Source organism: Ascaphus truei, chromosome 3 (genome assembly GCF_040206685.1).
Source record: "Ascaphus truei isolate aAscTru1 chromosome 3, aAscTru1.hap1, whole genome shotgun sequence".
In the NCBI taxonomy this organism is placed as follows: Eukaryota; Metazoa; Chordata; class Amphibia; order Anura; family Ascaphidae; genus Ascaphus; species Ascaphus truei.
The window spans coordinates 246,927,775-246,941,180 of record NC_134485.1 but is presented as its reverse complement, the minus strand read 5'-3'; the positions used below and the strand labels follow the sequence as shown (position 1 = coordinate 246,941,180).

The 13,406-nt window shown below is 43.1% G+C and overlaps 2 protein-coding genes and 1 pseudogene across 2 annotated transcripts in view; 2 read left to right on the top strand and 1 right to left on the bottom strand.

Annotated features, from left to right (window-relative positions):
• The window catches only part of GABRB3 (gamma-aminobutyric acid type A receptor subunit beta3), a 463,256-nt gene that overhangs the window by 27,636 nt on the left and 422,214 nt on the right, over positions 1-13,406 (top strand). The window lies entirely within an intron of this gene.
• The window catches only part of GABRA5 (gamma-aminobutyric acid type A receptor subunit alpha5), a 139,337-nt gene that overhangs the window by 61,369 nt on the left and 64,562 nt on the right, over positions 1-13,406 (bottom strand). The window lies entirely within an intron of this gene.
• LOC142489560 (small nuclear ribonucleoprotein F pseudogene) lies at positions 11,105-11,623 on the top strand (annotated as a pseudogene).

Below are 13,406 nucleotides of genomic sequence, written 5' to 3'. Positions count from 1 at the left end.
ATATCATACAGAGAAATCTGCAGTTAAATCTGAAACTTTAGATATCAGGCATATAAATATCATAGACAGCAGGAAACTAATACAGAGAAAACTTGCAGTTAGATCTGAAACTTTTGACATCGGACATAGGAATATCAGACAGAGAACCTTGCAGTTAAATCTGAAACTTTTGAACCAATCATAGGAAGAACTACAGATTGCAAGAAAAAATCACAGTATGCAGTAACAAAATAATGGAAGCACTCTTGTCTTTTGAAATGGGAACCCTGTGAACAGCAGTGGTCCAACCAGGGATGCAGAGACAAGCCTTGTTCAGGGAATGAAAAGTCAGAGTCTAAAAAGGTGGCAACAGGTACTGCAAGGGTTAACCCATGCACTGCACATAAGAAAAATCTCAAAGAAAGGTGCACTAGTCTCTGCAGCAACAGTTCTAGTCTCAGCAAAAATGTTTTTTCGTTATGAACGCAATACTTCTTGCAGAACACTTAGCAGCAAAAAAAAAACCTTTCAAGATCCCAACTTGGATTTCCAAAAAAGAAACGAAAGTACTTATCTTCAACCATGCGGATGTGGTCTGCTGCAGCAGGCAGGAAAGGGTGCAGGCAGAAGAAGAATCTGTTCCAGCGAGATCCAGAAGTGGCCTTTGCTTTCTGTCACGGGAGACTCCTGTGGCGGGTAGGATCTCGGTGGCCGGAACAGCAGGAAGCGAAGTAGGGGTCACAAGCAGGGGTCCGAGGCAGGCGGCAGGTAGCGAAGTCAGGTAACAAGCAGGGGTCCGAGGCAGGCGGCAGGTAGCGAAGTCAGGTAACAAGCAGAGGTCGGCAACGAGGAGACTGGAACAGGACAGGCGGGGCAGGACAGGTCCGGGAGCAGGGACTGAGAATGGGGAGCAGGGACTGAGACCGGGGAGCAGGGACTGAGACCGGGGAGCAGGGACTGAGACCGGGGAGCAAGGAACAAACAGGGACAGCCAGATTACTAGCAAGGGCCTTTACTGTGAACAGACTACAAATACAGGTACAGGTACAGGAACAGATTAGGAATCAAAGACAGGCATGTGCAAAGGAGTCTGACTTGAAGCAAAGGCAATTGAACCAACCAGGAAGCAGAAGCTATAAAGGACAGAGACAAGAGCAACAAGAAGACAGACAGACAGAGGAGCCCAGAGGAAACAGAAGACAGCAGCACACCCAGTGGACAAAGAAGAACTAAGGCTAGGCAGGAGGTCTAGGAGACCCTGACATTGACACGGTGACGAGAGAGGACAAGTCTAGTATGCTGGACATGATCTTGAAGATTCCCAGAAAAAATTAGAATGTCGTCAAGGTAAATAATTACGAAGGAATTGAGGACATCGCGGTAGATAACATTCATAAAATCCTGAAAGACAGCAGGAGCATTGCATAAACCAAATGGCATCACGAGATACTCGTAGTGTCCGCTTCTTGTATTGAAGGCGGTCTTCCATTCATCGCCTTCTCGAATACAAATGAGGCTGTAGACTCCTCGGAGGTCTAGCTTGGATATTTTTTTGGCCCCTTGAAGCCTATCAAACAGTTCTGAAATCAGAGGCAGGGGATACCGGTTTTTGACAGTAATGAGATTGAGACCCCGGTAGTCAATGCATGGTCTCAGAGATCCATCCTTTTTCTTCACAAAAAAGAAACTAGCACCGGCAGGAGACGAAGAGTTGCGATGAACCCCTTCTCAAGATTCTCTTTGATGTAGGTTGCCATGGCTTCAGTCTCTGGGAGAGACGAAGGGTAGGACTTAGACTTTGGCAGGACGGCACCAGGGACCAGATCAATGGGACAATCATAGGGTCTATGAGGAGCCAGGACGTCTGACTGAGACTTAGTGAAAACATCGATGTAATCAGCATATACTTCGGGAACAGTGGAATTGCTATCAGAAGGTGTTTCCATTCCCGCGATAACTGTGGCAGGAGCTATGACCGGCGAGGATGAGGCATCTGACTCTGGCTCCCATTGAATTGGTTTGCAGTCCCTCCAATCTATGCATGGGTTGTGATGCTGTAACTACGGTAACCCTAGGATAACTGAAACATCAGGAGAGTGTATTATGTCAAAGGAGATAATCTCAGTGTGAGAACCGGCAGATAAAGTGAGAGGAAGAGTCTCTAACGTGATAAAAGCAGTTGCAAAGGACATCCATCAATAACCTCAAGTCCAATTGGTGCTTTCTTGGAGATAAGAGAAATGTTGTTACGGGTGGCGAACTCTTGGTCCACAAAATTACCACCAGAGCCTGAATCGAGAAAAGCAGCAGTAGTTACACGAAAAATCGGGCCTTCGAGCGAAACTGGGAGCATAATCCTCTTAGGGAGTTCCTCTTTAGAGAGGGAGCAAGAAGAAATTGATCCAAGGGTAAGTCCCTCTTGCATGGCTGGTCCTGTTTGTTCCTTGGGCCTCAAAGGACAAAAACGTACCACATGATCTGGTGATCCACAATAATAGCATAGGCCCTAATTCTGGCAGCGAACCCTCTCGGCCGTCCTGTCAGGAGTACGGATCCGCTGACTGCCGATCTGCATGTGTTCCACAGCATCAGGAACAGGCCGAAAAAACGGAGGAGGCCTAGGATAAGGAGAGTCAGTAGGCACGAACCTGGGATGTTGGCGTTCGTGACGTCGCTCCTGGAGGCACAGATCCACGCGTATGCATTGTGCGATCAAATCCTCCAATGCTTGGGGTCGGGGCTGGACTACAAGTTCATCCTTTACAGATTCGGACAAACCTGCCACAATATAGCTGAAAGTGCCTCTTCGTTCCAACGAGTCTCTGCTGCGACGGTCCAGAATTCCAGTACATATTTGGCTACGGACCTACGACCCTGAGACAAATGAACTAAAGAAGAGGCAGCAGTATCTTTACGAACAGGAATATCAAATACCTGCTGGAATTCTTGGCGGAAAAGCTGGTAATCCGACGTGGTCTCCGGACGCAGCTCCCTGATGGGAGAAGCCCAGGCCAAGGCATCCCCTGTTAAGAGAGAGTAAACATAGGCTACCTTGGTGCGTCCGTTTGGAAAGAGGCTTGGGGATATTTCAAACTGAATTTCACACTGGTTTAAAAACCCTCGACAGGCCAGAGGGTCACCCGCATATGCTTTAGGCGTAGGGATTGTTAAAGGTGCGGCTGCTGCTGGTGGCGGAGTGGGCTGTAGTGAGAGAGTGGATAGTTGTTGAATCAAACAGGTAATCTGCTCTCCAAAAGTTTGGATGCATTGTGCAAGGGACATAATTAGCTCCCCCACCTCAGCCAGGTCTGCATTTGGGCTCTGCATAATGTCACGCTGTGCAGCCCGCAGACCAGACCAGTCCCCTGTACTGAGGTGGGATGTAGAGTATACGCACCGACAGCAGAGGGGGCGTGTCCGTGATGTGGCGTAGTAGCGTAGCTAGGCCTGGATGTAGATAAAGAATGGTCAAGTACTTGCCGAGTCCGAGGATAAAGAAAGTTCCGTAGTCAAAATCCGTAGCAGAGTCTGAGGGTCTTTAGAGTTTAGAGTAGTCTGTAGGAAAGCCGAGTTCAGGAGCCAGAGGGGGTATTCAGATGAGCCGGGTCAGTAGCTGTAAGGAATAAACACAAGAGAGCATGACACAGGTTCCAGGCAACACAGGTAGCAAGGAGCTATGCAGAGCAAGGAAGTGAAGGCAAAGCACGATATTTAAAGCGACAGTGACCAATCCGGGCGAGGGGCATGGCGGGGGCGTGTCGAGGAGCTGCTCGTGAGTGGCTGAAAGACCAGGAAGTAGTAGAGCACAGCTGAGAGTCTGTAACACTAGTGCCAGAATCCAAGATGGCGACGGCAGAGTTCAAGGTATGCACTGGGCGGCGGCATGGGTAGCGACGGGGGGCAGGGGCAGCAGCCGCTGTAGTACTGGTAGTGGGTAAGGAGGGGTCATGCCGCAAGGGACGTGGCCCCCGATTCCTTACACAGAGTTGGCAACATGCGTTGTTGCACGGTTTTGTTCCATTGTCAGTGTCTTTAAGTTCGTTATGAAGTTTTCTGTTGACTAACAGAACAGAAATTAGTCAACAGAAAACTTCTAACGAATCAGAATCAGTGAGTTGGTTGCATTGAGCAAGATTAAAAGAGAACAAACATTGCGCAGTATGTTTGAACAAACACTGGTTATTTGAAAGCTGAGTTATCTAAAATGCCTACTTACTAGAAGTGGCTAGATCACATGCAGGGGAGAGAAACTGTTCTTTGTGCCTTCTTGATCCTGGAAGCCTCGGTTATATCACGAACCCCTCGTGGTATCCGGTGTCTCCGTGGATCCTGAAAAGCTGTCTCTTCAAATCTTGTCTTTGAGGAATCCTGCACCTTTTTCTTCGTTTAAGGAACAGAAAAAGGACAGAGGATTGCGCAGCACAATAAAAACTTTTAATGACGCCTTCCTAAAAACATAGATAAAAAATACTCACAAGAGAAGGTGAGTATGCATACAATATAGAAGTGCTCGGCCCAGCACATACAAACACAGCCGCCTCAGGCACTGAGAGTCCGTTCAAACACCGCGTGTACCTCGCGTGTTTCCGGCGCTCTTGGGTGACGTCACCGTCTTCAGTATGACTGGCAGCCGGGATGTCGGGAGGAGCCTAAGAAGCAGTGTCCCAGACATCCCGGCTGCCAGTCATACTGAAGACGGTGACGTCACCCAAGAGCGCCGGAAACACGCGAGGTACACGCGGTGTTTGAACGGACTCTCAGTGCCTGAGGCGGCTGTGTTTGTATGTGCTGGGCCGAGCACTTCTATATTGTATGCATACTCACCTTCTCTTGTGAGTATTTTTTATCTATGTTTTTAGGAAGGCGTCATTAAAAGTTTTTATTGTGCTGCGCAATCCTCTGTCCTTTTTCTGTTCCTTAAACGAAGAAAAAGGTGCAGGATTCCTCAAAGACAAGATTTGAAGAGACAGCTTTTCAGGATCCACGGAGACACCGGATACCACGAGGGGTTCGTGATATAACCGAGGCTTCCAGGATCAAGAAGGCACAAAGAACAGTTTCTCTCCCCTGCATGTGATCTAGCCACTTCTAGTAAGTAGGCATTTTAGATAACTCAGCTTTCAATTAACCAGTGTTTGTTCAAACATACTGCGCAATGTTTGTTCTCTTTGCTTGATATTTCACATATGCAGGATCAAGTCCATCCCATGAGAAGAACTGCTTGTTGCCCCTATGAACTGTGAACTGGGTTCGTTTCTCAAAAGCCACTCAAGGTTGTAAAATTGGAACTACAGTATCACCTTATCACTTATTCATTTGGGACTTTTTCATTACACATATATGCGCCAGGTTTTGTATCTATTTTTGTGTTTATTGATTATGTTTTGAGATATATGAGATGTCTCAATAGATTACCAGGCAGCTTAGTTATTTAGTATAATATTGTTAATAGTAGGTTTAGCGCTTGTCACAGTATTTTTGTATTTAAGATTAAAAGAGGACGTATTCAGAACGAGGATATTTTAATTGCCGTGGCATCTGTAAAAATTGTAATTCGTAAGTCAAAGACATATTCATTGGGAAAAGGCGTTATCGTTATTTGCTTTGTGGGGCAGGTATTGTCTGTTTGGGTTGGTGAGGGATTTTGGGAACCAAGGTCAGAAGGGGACGGTACATTTTTGTTGCATTTGGATAGGTATTAACTAACAAAGTATCAGTTTAATAGAGTTATTAAATTGTGTTTGGGAACATTAGGAGTGGACCCGTGTGATTTTGGCACACACTCATTAAGAATCGTTGCAGCTACTGAGGTGGCTTGTCTTGGGCTGCAGGAGTGGGAAGTGATGCATTTAGAAAGATGGAAATCGCATATATAAAAGTTATGTTCGTACGCATCTGGTGAAATGAGTATATATGGGTTTTGGGTTATTCCTTTATTCCTTTTTATTTAGGTAGGGCCTCTCCATCAGTGTGGAATATCGGCCATTCCTGTGTTTACTGGGCAGCAAAGTGAGCAGAAGGATGGCCTTATGGTAGGAATCTTGGTGTAAGTGCAGCCAGGATAAGATGGGGAGGCATTAGGGGTTTATGTTGGATTCAGGTATTTCCTGAGGTTATCTTTATATGGAGCATAGTTAAGAGTCCCGTGATTTTAGTGGTACATGCGGTGGGAATGACTTGAATCAATTAAAAACATTTTAACTGATGAATACAATGAAGCATCATTTGGCTAAATGTTTGGCAGTATTTTCAAAAATAGTCTTGGTGTAGTTGGAAAATATTCTGAGGGCTTTTTGGAAGAATGTAAGGGATTGGTTTGCATTGGAAAGGTGTAAAAGAAAAGTCAACACTTGGATTTCTCGTTTTGTACGTAAAGTAAGTGGCGTGGTTGTGAGACAAAGAATTGGAGAGAGATAATAGGAACTTGTTGCAGAAAGATAGTGTCCATCTTAATGATATTTGTTTCGATATATGGAATTGAAAGGGTGCTGATTGTGGGTGAGCATTTCAAGGTTGATATGGACTCACTGGTGCTGGGATGTCATTGCTATTTCTATGCAGTTAAGGTGTTCAATGTTTTTTTTAGCCCTTAATGGTGCATGGTAACGTAGCGACAGTGCAGGTAGCTTTGTGGATCGCTTGCGCTAACCTTTGGATAGTCTGTTTACTTACATGCCCACTGGCTTTCAAGCCAGTGGCTGGCATATGTTTAAATCTGCTTTAAATATGTTAATCTTCTGGATGACAAGGGCTATGGTTTTTATAATAAATGCTGTGGCCGTTTTCATTCAAATAATGAGTCGCCCATTTATATTAAAGTTGGGTGGAATGGCTGGAGTAAATTGAGCAATCAAGAGGGAAATGGGATAACAATGGAAAAGTAAATAATCATTGCAACTCTGCAAAAAGTTAAAAAAAAGGAAGGGGGGGGGGGACACACAGATAATGAAGTCACCACCTAGAGATAACCTCCCAAACTAGCACTCCTATAAGATGTAGGCAAAATTAAAACAACCATTTAATCTTGGATAAAATTGGTGTCAAAAGGAAGAGTTATTAATGTGTTTTGTCCAGATCACTGAAATTTGATTGAAATGTGCTCAATTATGTGACAGGTAATAAGTACCAGTTTCCATTCATACTACCTGCCACACTATTTTTAATGTTGCTGTAGTGAGGGGACAGATTTTTGTATACCAATAAGCCTTTCGACTACTTGTGGTTACTGTAAATATATGGGCAAACAGTAGCTAGGCTTCTCCCCCCTCCTGTGAATGTCAGTGTTTGGCAACCCACCTCCAAATACTGGGACACACTTTGGCTTCATTAAGAGGCATTGTAATAAGACAATAAACATGGAAGCACGAGAGCTCCTGAAGGGTTAATCTCATCCGGATACATCTCTTAACCCTAGGCTTTTTATTTAGCCAATATAAGAATAGATGCTAAGCTGAAGATCTTTTAAATCTTTAAAGAAAATTGGAATAGGGAGAGGGCGAAAAGCTATAAAATGCATGGCACAATATTCATTTCAACAGCACAGATTTTGGCAATAAAGGAAATGCAATACTTGTTCCAATTCACAAGGTTCTAGTTTAGAGTTTTTCAGTTCTGGCATATTAGCTTCATAAAGTGTTGAATGTGGGGTCTATGTATCAAGGCAAAATCCTGGAGGGACAAATTGTGTGTGTGTGTGTGTGTGTGTGTGTGTGTGTGTGTGTGTGTATAGATAGATAGATAGATAGATAGATAGATAGATAGATAGATAGATAGATAGATAGATAGATAGATATTGATGCCCACACCACATTGTAGCATCTTTTAGTCCCAGATAAAGGCAGAAAACGTCGTACTTCTCTTACATGGGGTTTATTTACAGGGATTAAATCATATGCTAACAGGCCCACCATCCCTTTAAATCAAAACAACACATAAAAATAACACATATTCCCTTTAGGGAAAGCTAACTACACCATAGCTTTCGCCCTTACTAACTGCATGGCCAGCTAAGCTGGTTCCCAAGCCAAAACATGCCCAGGCATATGCAAAAATATAACACAGTTGCTGCATACAACAATAAAGTGTTTTTGCTTATCTGTCAGTCCTTTGGAGCAGACGTCCCTGCTTCAGCACGGCCTTGTTGTCCTTTCTTGATAGGGGAACTCAGCCCCACGTTGAGCCCAGAGAAACTCCTCTGTAGATCCTCTGTAACCAGCTTTCGCAGCTGGGGAGTACTTCTATCTCCCCCTCCCCCTCCCCTTCTCTGGGGAAAACAGTCTCTCAGCATAGCAGCTTTCAGGCTGTCTTTTAAACCGCTTCGTTGTTCACTCAGACCAGGCTGATTAACTCCATTAGTTAGCAGCTGCTGCTGGCATCTCTTTGAGGAATTAACTCTCTGTGGACTGGAAAGTACACTTACTGCACTGTTCCAGTCCCTAGAGGACAGTGATGGTATATATATATATATATATATATATATATATATAAAACAGTTGGCAGTCCTATAGGTGCTGGTAGGCTGTAGGTGCATGTCCCATATAGATAATATGTTCATACGTTACCGTTCCGAGGTCTGGTTGCATTCCCCTGAGGAAGATCCCGTTTTGGAGGACCGAAACATTGTTTTTTTGATGTATCACTGTCTTCACTAATACACTTGAGTTGAAGTATTTTTAACAGAGTGCTGTCTCTTGATTACCAGACCTCGGAACGGTAACTCATGTCATCTGCATACATGAGTATTGAAGCTCCCTTACAAGCTGAAGGACGATCATGGTGAACACTGAGAAGAGTAGGGGCCCCAGAACAGAGCCTTGCGGGACACCACAGGTGATTTCCAAGGGGTTGGAGTTAGAGTCTGAGATAGACACATGTTGGGATCTACCTGATAGGTAGGTAGGAATGAAACCAGTTTAAAGCATGCTTCCCTATTCCAGAGCAGTGGAGTTTGTTAAGCAGGATAACATGATCAAGAGTATCAAAAGCCTTTGTGAAATCTAGGAATATTGCACCAGTGAGTTGTCCCAGTTCCATTCCACACTCGATCTCATTGCAAACTTTTACCAGGGTAGTTACCATAGAGTGTTTGGGGCGAAAGCCAGATTGGAATTAGCTAGGGAAATTTGTCTTGGCATAGTAATCACTTAATTGGAAGTGAACACATTTTTCCATGACTTTGGATAGTATTGTGAGAAGAGAGAAGAGAGACAGTGTTTTTGTCCCCAATTTTGAAGATTGGGACAACTCTGGCAGTTTTCCAGGTCTTAGGGATATGGCCTGCAGACAGAATAGAGTTGACTATGGAAGCAATTGGTTTGGCAATGGCTGGGGCACCAAGTCTTAGGAACGTAGATTGCAGTAAATCAGGTCCACACTGGCTGCTTAGTTTTAATTTGAGGAGCGCTTGTGTAATCTCCTCTTCAGATACTGGGACAAACTGAAAATTGTGAGCAGTATAGCGAGAGGGTGGGGCTATAGGGTTACTCACAGAATGTGTCGCTATCTATGATTCCTTATATTATTGTAGTGATTTATTTAAAGTTATATCTTAGTCTCCATACATTGTTGTTTTACATTAGGCTTGAGTGCCCACAACTGGGATTTATTTTTCTCTGTTCAATTTACTGTACAATACTAAGTAAACCCTTTCCTGAATAAGTGAAATATATTCAAATGTAGCAAATGGCTGAAACACTACAGTAATGATGACAAAAATGTTAAGCAAAGTAAAAAAGCAAGAACAATAATAATGATAAATACAGGGGTCAAGGAAAAAGGGTAATGAGAAGGCTCAATCCGTTGCCACAGTAGACCATCCCTTAATTATTTATGACCAGCATCACAAATATTTTATACTTACAAAAGGGTACTGATCTTATTACTGTATATTGTTTTGTTTTTCAATAGATACATTACTGTTAACAGCAACAGTGGAGTTTGTTACTATAGTTGCATAGATGTTCTTAGAATATTTATTATTTTTTAGCTTTGTATAAACTAGACTAACACCAAATTTTATGATGTGTAGAATGAAAGCCAGAGCTTTCAAAACCTAGCAGATTCACTTAAGATTTATAGTACCACTACAGATTAAACATAAGAGCAATAAATTGGGAACTTTAAAGTCCAAAAAGATGAAAACTAAATAGTGCACTAAAATAACAGCAGTATTGGAATGTGGTACCACCTGATTCAAATGGGCCGCCCGCAGGGAGTGATCACAGTGTCAGAGTGCACCACAGGTGCCGTAGGTGATCTGGGATTGCCGCGGTCTACAAAGGGGGTAGATTTTTCTGCAGAGACATGGGAAAGTAGTAAGTCAGCTGTTCTAGCTCCCAGGATATGCAGCTCCCAATAATCAGGCCACACCTCATGGCTCAGTCCCCATTCTCCAGGTCCTTAAGACCTGCCTGTATGTTGTCTTTGGATGCCAAAGAAAGGTAATTCCCCACTTATATTTGACACCTCTATTATGGATGACTTCATTTTGACTTGACATCACGAGAGAAGACTGCGGTCCAACAAACACTCTGGCCTAGCAGTGGAGGGGGAAGTGAGACAGCAAGTGAGTCGCAGTACCCCTCAGGATCCCAGCAGCAACTCACTAGCTTTGCCTAAACACACACCTGAATACATCTTCACTCTATGAGGGTTGAAAAACAGAGGGCACAAAATCTGCTCAAGAGATCTGTGACTTATTTCACATCTCTTTCAACTTGCCCAGCCAGTAAACATCATAGATTCCAGAAGCACACAGTGTTGCCATTCCCCATATCACTTATACCAATTTAACACAACTCAAAGTGTTTCCACCAATACTGGGATATACACTAAAGAACTTATCATTTTTGGATTTTCTAACAAGTAGTTCTAAGTGGATGCACCTGTTATACTAGGGTGGACATTAGAAGATCTTTAAGATTGTTATCCCTGTATATGCAAATACAATATATGTATGCTTAATCATTTTGCAAGTAACAAGTGTTTGTTTTAACCGGCCCCTATTAGGGCATTTTTTTAATTAAGTTTTATGAGTTTAAATGTTATTTGGTTTATTTATTACCCAGCGTGGATAATTTCATATTTTTGTATTTTATTTTCAGAACTATTAGGCTTTTGATATGATTAAAAGTATATTTGAGACTCCGGCAGTGTGTTCAACGGACGCTCCGGGGAGGAATTTTTTTTCTTTGTACGCAGTTGATCCAGGGATCAACAGCGGCAATATCACCATGAGTTTACCATTGCACCCCAAACCCTTTCTCAATGGCCTCACGGGTAAACCAGTAATGGTAAAGCTGAAGTAGGGTATGGAGTACAAGGGCTACCTGGTTTCTGTGGATGGATATATGAACATGCAGCTTGAAAACACTGAAGAATACATAGATGGTGCCTTGTCTGGACATCTTGGAGAAGTTTTAATAAGGTGTAACAATGTGTTATATATATATGTGGCGTAGAAGAGGAGGAAGAAGATGGAGAGATGAGAGAATAAATTCACGTTCTTCACATTTTGATTTTGTATATTTCTGCAGAAAAAGAAACTACTTTCATTTGTTTTGAAGGCAATTTTTTTTTACACAACTTTCTTTTACCTGTCTCTTTTTGTGTGTTAACAATAAAAGAAACTGCATTGTAATAATAATAATAATAATAATAAAAAAAGTATATTTGTATCGCACACATTTAGAGTGTGGGCTCATTTGAAATCTCTTGACCTCTAAGAACTAGGGTTCTTTTTTTTTTTTTTAACTTTCTGTTTATTTGTTTTTGCATAAATATCATACATTCAAAATGTTATTGCCATAACAGGGGAGACAAAATCCATTCAGGACATACAACATTTAACAGACAAAGGGATGGGAAGACAACAGGACATGAACGAAAAAAGGAGGGAGGGAAAGAAAGGGGGGGGGGCTAGAGAAGGGTATGCCACATCTCTTCCTATTCTCATCGATCCGTTGATCGCCACTGACGCTTTCCATTTTGCTTATATCCACATGTGCTGATGTACCCGCCTGTTCCTGGATCCCTGTAGGGTTCTTTTTTAACTGATTCCGTGCGCAGGAGTATATATAACTTTTTTCTTTCTGTATACATAGGGAATTGAAGATTCCCTGCTATATACTCCAGCAGCAGGCGTCATTTTCTCCTATATAGTGAGTATAATACCAACTCTACCATTGTTACAAGTCCATCCATATTTACAGGTTTGACTACAGTTCAGGTGCAAGTAAATGGTAATCAATCATGTGTGCACCAGCAAAGTAATCATATCTGTTATCGTGCCAGTCGGTTCTATCACCCAGACCAGAAAAGGTGTTGTTGATTTTTCTCAGTGCTTTATGTAGCTCTTTTTCAAATGTATTTTTTATGTTGGTAAACATGTCTTCAGGGTCTTTCCTGGTGCATGCATGATTTGCTTCCTCTAGGTATGACTAAGAGTCTGACTGCATGTGGCGAGGTGCCAGTATCCTCAGGGTGTGGTGTACCATCTCGCTATCTAAAGTCAGGAATATATTGTTTTTTTTTATTTATTTTTATTTTATGAGGCATCTGGAGAGTGTAGGTATGAATTGCTTCAGTATAAGCCTGTTCAGCAATGCTTTATGTTTGCTGATGAGAATGGACGCCAAACTAAACGACATTATTTTGATCAATTGTACACTTACGAGGAAAAAAATGAAATATAGCTACACAGCTACTGTATATGTTTTCATACTAGCATGTGATAAATAGCATACAACATAGGCTTTACTTGGTTGTAGAATGCATGTTTAATATGAACACTATAGACCAGAGGTGTCAAACATAAGGTCTGGGCTATATGAGGTCCGCCGAGCACTTTTGTCCATCCCGCAGAGCAGGACCAGGGTTACAGCCCGGGGCGTCAGCTTTATCAACACATTTTGCAGGGAGATAGAGGATAGCCACTGCATGTTCTACCTCCCACATTACCACGCTCAACTCTAGCAGGAACTATCATGAGGCTTGCCATGCCAATAGTAGTGCCTGGTTAGCTTTTATGTGTTCCTGCTTCTGTGACCACGTACCACCCTGAGTCACACTGATTTCACCTCAACTGCTCTGCATAATCAGAGCCATCGGATCTGCTCTGGGAGACATTGCTGTTGAGGATATGTAGTAGGGGAGGGGGGGAAAGAAAGTAAGATGGGAGGGACGGTGAAAGTAATAGGGGAGGGGGGGAAGGTAAGAGAGGAGGGTGTAGTTATGGGGAGTGGGATGTGAGTAAGAGGGGAGAGGGGTGTAAGTAATAGAGGAGGGGTGTAAGTAAGAGGGGAGGGAGTGTAAGTAAGGAGAGAGGGGTGGTGTAAATAAGAGGGGAGGAGTGTAAGCAAGAGGGAGGAATAAAAGTGGGAGCGGGAGTAAGAGAAGAGAGTGGAGTAAGAGAGGGAGAGAGAGGGGTG